This window comes from Oryctolagus cuniculus, chromosome 9, assembly GCF_964237555.1.
Source record: "Oryctolagus cuniculus chromosome 9, mOryCun1.1, whole genome shotgun sequence".
NCBI classification, from domain to species: domain Eukaryota; kingdom Metazoa; phylum Chordata; class Mammalia; order Lagomorpha; family Leporidae; genus Oryctolagus; species Oryctolagus cuniculus.
This window is the reverse complement of record NC_091440.1, coordinates 345,231-352,921: the sequence shown is the minus strand read 5'-3', so window position 1 is coordinate 352,921 and position 7,691 is coordinate 345,231.

Here is a 7,691-nt window from a genome sequence, read left to right as displayed (position 1 = left end):
GTGTGCATTCTTTTCTAGGCTCCCAAAGCCGGCAGCCCAGAGGCAGGGGTCGAGGAGGGGACACAGCACGGTGATTGTTTGCGGCTGTTTCGTCACGTTTGCGTGGCTTTGTAGAAGAGATTACAGTGCTGTGTAACCCCCAGAATTATCCAGTCCACACGGGGTGGGCGTCTCTGTCCTCTGCTTCCATGGGACGTCTGCCTTAGGGGGTCCGGGACCAGCATGGTCCCACCCCGACAGAGCCTTCCAGGCCCCCGGCCTCCCCTTAGCTGGGATCCGAGTCCCAGTGGGTCCCAATGCCCCCTTCCTGCAGGGCCTTGGTTTAACAAAACCCATTCACATCTCTCGCGCGTTCTGATCGGCAGAGCTGAGCGATGCATAAAGCAAATGTGGGAGGCAATGACAGATCTCTGACCTCACGCGGCTTCGACATTTTCACCCTCATTTCCAGGGCAACTGGCTCCGCAGCAGAAGTAGAAAGTGGGTTAGAAACAGGCTGCGTCCCAAGCTGGGCAGGGTGTCGGGTGCAGCCCCACCGGGCAGAGGTCGGACCCAGGACCCTCACGCCGGTCTGTGGTCATGACGTGGAAAGCTGGTGGCCCCCTTTTCGAGAGGAGCGAGGAAGTGGGTAGCAGCGAGGGTGCAGGAAGTGGGAGGTCTGCTCTGCATTGTGTGTCAGCACAGCCCTGAGCGATGAGCGCTGGCTGTCGACCAAAGCAAGCAGGGGCTCACGCGTGGGGTTTGCGTCTTTGTGGTTTAGACAGTTTTATTGAGGTGTAGTGGGGACACAGGAAGCTGCACTCGCAGGACTGACATTTGTAAAGATTTATTTGAAAGGCAGAAAGAGGGAGAGAGAGAGAGAGAAATAGATCTTCCATCCACTGGTCCACTTCCCAAATGGCTGCAACGGTTTGGGCTGGGCCAGGCCAGAGCCAGGAGCTTGGAACTTCATCCGGGTCTCTCATGTGGGTATCAGGGACACAAGTGGTCAGGCCATCTTCCACTGCTTTCCCCGGTGCACTAGGTGGGAGCTGATGGGAAGTGGAGCAGCCAGAACTGGATCCGGCACTCTGATACAGGATGCCAGCATTGATGGTGGCAGCTTAACCCACTGCACCACAATACTTGCACACACAGGGTGGTTCTGACACATCTGTGACATGTGTATACCATGAAGCCATCAACACTGCACACAGGGTGGATCTGACACATCTGTGACGTGTGCACCTGTGAAGCCATCACTGCATGCAAGGTAGATCTGACACATGTCACATGTGTATACCATGAAGCCATCAACACTGCACACAGGGTAGATCTGACACATGTCACATGTGTATACCATGAAGCCATCAACACTGCACACAGGGCAGATCTGACACATCTGTGATGTGTGCACCTGTGAAGCCATCGCTGCATGCAAGGTAGATCTGACACGTCACATGTGTACACCTGTGAAGCCATCGCTGCATGCAAGGCAGATCTGACACATCTGTGACATGTGTATACCATGAAGCCATCAACACTGCACACAGGGTGGATCTGACACATATGTGGCGTGTGCACCTGTGAAGCTGTCGCTGCACACAGGGTAGATCTGACACATGTGATGTGTGCTCACCTGTTAAGCCATCGCTGCACACAGGGTGGATCTGACACATGTGACGTGTGTATACCGTGATGCCATCAACATGACCATGTAAGGAACATGCCCGTCACCCAGAGAAGCTTCGTCCCTCTTGAGTCCCTGCTGTGTCCCACATCCCATCCCAGACAAAACCACCGATTGTTTTGTCACCACAGGTTTGCCTGTTCCCGAATTTCACTTGACAGTGCTAGACTGCTTTTCCCACCTCTGCCACTCAGCATACTCACTGGCAGCCTCTCCCTGATGCGTGTGACGGCAGGCCTGCCCAGTGCTGCCTGTGTGCCCATGCACCTGCCGACAGGCACTTTGGCCTGCTTCCAGTTTTCCCGTGTTACCCGCAAAGCGTGGCACAAGCCACCGCTGCACACACACTTTCAGTTCTCGGGGAAATGCCAACAAGCAGGACTGGGCCATGTGGTAGGTATTTCTATAATGCTAACGAACCTGCCAAACGGCTTCCAAGCCACACCAAGTATCAGAGCGTCAGTCGCTCACTAGCTAGCAGGCACCTGTGGAAATGAGAAGCCAGGTGTTGTCATGAAACCTGCCGGAGGCTGATCAGACAAGAGACATTGCCCCACAAAAAGAAGACACTGACAGTACATACAGTGGGTCCCCCCAACACAGACCACCCTATGGGACTCCAGGCTCTGGCTTCAGACCGGAACACACCACAAAGCACATGTCTCCAGGGCTTAGCAACTGGTCAGGTTATCAACACTTCTCCCACATGGCTGACACACTAGCGTTTGTTAACTGGTCAGAACCGTGGCCGCTACACAAGACACAGGAGAAGTAGACCCCTGCAGCCATGCAGAGGAATTAATCACTTGATCTGCATCTCTGTATCAGCTCCCAACACCCAGACATGGTCAGACCCCTCCCTTGGGGACCCCTCCTGGCAAGCAGGAGTCTCAGCTTCTCAATAAAATCTACTTTCACCTGCTTTGCTCACCCTCCTTGTCATCTGCGTTGTAATTCATCCTCGTGAGCCCAAGAACCAACTCTGAAATCCTGTAAGACTACAGTCTGTCTTCCCAAACAAGATACACCCTTCTGCGAGTTCCTGGTAGCGTCTCTCTGCAGCTTAAACTTTTATTTCCTAAGATTAATGATGCTGAGCCATTGGTCATATGCTTATTACCACCCCTATATCTGCTTGGTGAGGCGTCTATATTTTATTTTTATTTTACTTGGGATGTTTGCTTATCCAGTTGAGTTATTTATTGAGTTTTAAAAATTCTTTAAATATGCTGGACACAGGTTTACAAATATTCATTCCATCTGGTTTTTTTTATTCTTGTGAGTGGCAGAGGCAGGCACTGGGGCACAGCAGGTGAACCTGCTGCTTGGGACGCCCACCTCCCGTTTGGAGTCCTGGCGGCTCCACTTCTGATCCGTCTCCCTGCTGCTGCACCCGAGGGCCTGGACCCCCGCACCCGTGAGGGAGACCCGGCATTTGGAGAAAAACTGGGATGGAAGGTGCATGCAGAGGGGTGAACCTCTGTCTCCCTCTGCCTTTCAAATAGACAAATCTTTAAAAAGCAAACATGTATTTCAAAAAACATAATTCTTTTTTTAAGATTTACTTATTTACTTGAGAGGCAGAGTTACAGATAGTGAGAGGGAGAGACAGAGAGAAAGGTCTTCCATCGCTGGTTTACTCCCCAAATGTCTGCAACGGCCGGAGACTGGAGCTGTGCGATCCGAAGCCAAAAGCCGGGAGCTTCTTCTAGGTCTCCCACGTGGGTGTAGGGGCCCAAGCACTTGAGACATCTTCTGCTGCTTTCCCAGGGCATCAGCAGGGAGCTGGATCAGAAGTGGAGCAGCCGGGACTCGAACCAGCAGGCTCATGCTTAACCTACTATGCCACAGTGCGGTCCTGAGCATAATTCTTAATTTTGAGGTGCAACCTACTTTTCCTTTAGTAGATTCTGCTTTTGGTGTCACATTTGCCTAACCCAAAGTCACACTTGTTTTCTTCCACCAGTTCAGTAGATTTAATTCTAACACGAGAAACATAATCCAATGTTAAATTCACGATCCAGTGTTCACCACTCAGAGACCTCTAATGCTGATCTGTTATTCACTGTTTTGGATAAATGGTGTTGAAGTGGCAGTCAAAATGTGTGTGCCTGTGTGAGTGCAGTGTGCATGTGTGTGTGAACTTGAGTGTATGTGTGAATGTGTGTGCATGTATGAATATGTATGTATGTATGTGGTTTGTCAATGTGTGTGAGTACAGTGTGTGTGTGAATATGTGTGTCTATATGGTGTACGTGAATGTGAGTGTGTATGTGGTGTGTGATTGTATATGGTAAAGGAGCATGTGTGTGTGCATGTATAAATGTGTGTGTAGTGAGCATAGTGTGCATGTATGAGTGTAGGGGTGTGTGGTATTTGTGTATGTGTATGCACTATGTGAGTGTGAGCGTGGTATATGTGTGCATGTGTGCATGAGCTCTGTAATGTGTTCATGTATGAGTGTGTGAATGTGAGTGTGGTGTGTGCATGTACGAGTGTAGGTGGTATGCCTGAGCAAAGTGAGTGTACTGTATGTTTGCACTGAGTGTGAATGTGTGTATGTGGTGAGTGTGTGGTATGTGTACATGTGGTGTGTCCGTGTATGAGTGTGAGTGTATGTGTGCATGTGTGAGTGTGTATGTGTGGTATGTGTACATGTGGTGTATTAGTGGTATGTTCATATATGAGTGTGTGAGTGTATGTGTGTGCATGGTGTGTGAATGTGATATGTGTGTGGCATGTGTGCATGTATGAGTGTGTAGGTGGTATGTGTGAGTGTGGTGTGTATGCATGTGTGTGAATATGTGTATGTGGGGTGTCCATGTATGAATGTGAGTATATGTGAGCATGTGTGTGGTGTGTGCATGTGTATGAGGGTATGTGAGTGTCTCTGTTGTCTGTGTGCATGTATGTATGTGAGTGTGGTGTGTGTGCATGTATGAGTGTATGTGGTATGCGTGAGCATGATGTATGTGAATTTGTGTGTGTGCTTGCATGAGTGTATATGTGGTGTGTGAGTGACCATGGTGTGTGTGTGCATGTGTGTATGTGAGGTCTGAGTGTGTGGTATGTGAGTGCATGAGTGTGTGAGTGTATATGAGCATGTGTGATGTGTGAATGGGATGTGGTGTGTGTGTATGCGGGGTGTGTGCTGGTATGTGTGTGAGCACCTGAGCATGTGTGCTGTCTGCATGTATGTGAGCATGCTGTGTGTACATGTGTGTACCTGAGTGTGAATTGTGGTGTGTGCATCTGACATGTGTGCTCTGCAATGTGAGCATACTGTGTGTGATGTGTGCACGTATGTGTGTCTGAGCATGTGTGCCGTGTACATGTATGTGAGTGTGCTGTGTATGCATGTGTATGTGAGTCTGCGTGTGCATGTGTGTCTGAGTGCTGTGTGTGCATGTGTACGTGTGTGTGTGGGCTGCTGTGTACATGTGTGTGTGGGCTGCTGTGTGCATGTGTATGTGTATGCATGTGTGTGAGCATGCCATGTGTACATGTGTATGCATGTATGTGAGCACGCTGTGTGTGTACATGTGTATGGAGTGTGCTGTGTGTGCATGTGTACGTGAGTCTGAATGTGCTTGTGTCTGAGCGTGTGTGCTGCTGTGTATGCATGTGAGTGTGCTGCTGTGTATGTGTGGGGGGGTGCTGTGTGCATGTGTATGTGTGTGCGTGTATGTGAGCGTGCTGTGTGTGCGTGTGCGTGTGAGCTCAGGGTCATGCAGCTGTCCTGGCACTGCCGCACTGAAGCCGCTGCTCTCCGGGCTCCGCTCTGCACACCTGCCGCCCTCTTTGCTGCTCCGTTGACTTCTCTGGCTCTCGGAGGCTGATTCCGCGGCCCCAACCTCTGGACTTGGCTGGCGGGAACTGAAGCGGGAAGTGTAAGCTCTGTCAGTGCACACACCACCTGCTGTGCTGCGTTCTCGCAAGCCTGCGGCTGCCCCTCCCCCTCCGCCCTTCCACACGAACCTCAGAATTCTCCAGGGGAGCTCCCGAGGCACTTGGCAGAGGGTGGGCGTTCGACAGCGTGGGTCTGCCCTCTGTGCCCGCCGCAGCCCTGTCAGGTCCGGCAGAGTCCCCGGCTTCTCCCAGCAGGGCTGTGGGCAGATCTGCTCCTCAGCGCTTCCCGGTTTTTCCTCCTGTCTGTGATTGCTTTCACCGCTGAGTGCTTGAGCATTTGGTCCCTGTTATCTCGCATCACACAACTTTGCTTGGTGCAGTCGTCAGCCCCGACGCCCTCCTGGTCACCAGTAGACTTCCCAGGGCGCGGTGCCTGCTGCGCCAACTGGGCAGGGCGCAGTCCAGTCCATGTCCCGCCCCGGTCCTGTGTGGAAGCGATCCAGGGCTTCACTGTCGGGAGCGTTAGCTGTGGGGCGTGTGGAATGCGTCCTTCTGAGTCTGGCTTATTTCACTTGGCACAGTGATCTCCGGTTCCATCTACTCCGTGGCAACCGTCAGGATTTCAGTTCTCAATGTCTGAGTCGAGTCCGTCGTGTGCTTACGTCGCTTTTCCACCCAGTCGTCAGCTCACGGGCACCTGGGCTGAGTCCGTACCCCAGCGCCCGTGAGTTGGGCCGCCGTGAACATGGGAGCGCAGGTAACACCCTGTGCTGCCTTCGCTTCTGCTGGGTGCATTCCCAGGCGCGAGATGGCTGGGTCACACGGCAGATCCGCTTTTAGAGTTTGAGGAGCCTCCATACAGTTTTCCACATGCCTGTACCATTAGGGCTCCCTTTTATCCACAGCCTCACCAGGTGGTTATTCTGACTTTTGCGTAAGAGCCATTCTGCGGGAGGTGATGCCTCACTGGGGCTGGTTGGTTTGTTTGGAAGGCAGAGGCAGAGAGAGCGAGGTCTTCCATCTGCTGGTTCACTCCCCAGATGGCCACAACAGCTGGAGCTGCGCTGACCCGAAGCCAGGAGCCAGGAGATTTTCCGGTTCTCCCACACAGGTGCAGGGGTCCAAGAACTTGGGCCGTCTTCTACTGCTTTCCCAGGCCACAGCAGAGAGCTGGATTGGAAGTGGAGCAGCCAGGACTCGAACCGGCGTCCGTATGGGTTGGCGGCACTGCAGGCAGCAGCTTCACCTGCTACACCGCAGCACAGCCCCTCACTGTGGCTGTGATTCACATGTGTCTGGTATTGAGATGACTATACTGGTTTTCTTTTCGCATGCGTTCATATGTGAGCTACCTCAATTGTTTTTCAAATGTTAGATCAATGTTGGGTCCTTGGGTGAATTTATTGCCGTGGGTTGTGGCGAATGCAAGTCCTTCTGTGGGAAGCTACAGGCCTTGCACAGGAACAAGCACTTTGTCCCGCTTTCCAGGGGCAGTCCCGGTTCCAAAACTGAGAGTCCCGGGGCCGCCTTGGGCCCAGCAGCCAGGATGCCCGGGATGCACGCACGTCACACGGCAGGGCCCGGGTTTGGGCTCTGCCTGACTCCAGCTTCCTGCCATGTGCACTCTGGGAGGCAGCAGTGTTGCTCCTGTACTACCTGGGTCCCTGGCACGCATGGGAGCCCGGGTCGAGCTCCTGGCACCTGGCTTTGGTGTGGCCAAGCCCCAGCAATTGTGTGCATTTGGAGAGTGAGCCACTGAGCGGGAGACTGTGTGTGTGTGTGTCTGTGTGTGTGCCTCTCAGGGCCAAGGGGCCCCTTGCACCTGTGACGTAGGGGACGCTGCACAAGCACCCAGAGAAGCAGCTCCGTGGAAAGCACGGGCCTCCCCCAGAAACAGCACTTGTGTTCCAGGCAAGGCTGCCGGCCCCAGTCTGGCTCTGCCTCCTCTTCCTGGCCGGAGTCCCCCGCCGGGGCCAGGCGCATTTGCAGAGCGTGGGGCAGGGCAACTGGGAAGAGAGGGCCCTTGGACGCCGTCTCCTCGGCCTGAGCCACACCCCTCACTGCAGACCTCTCTGTCTTCTGCTGTTGGAGGCGGGGGCAGGCACTGACCGGGTGCCGCTCACCCCGGGGAGATTCCCGTGGTCAGGGCTGGGGCCAGGACAGGGGCTGTGGA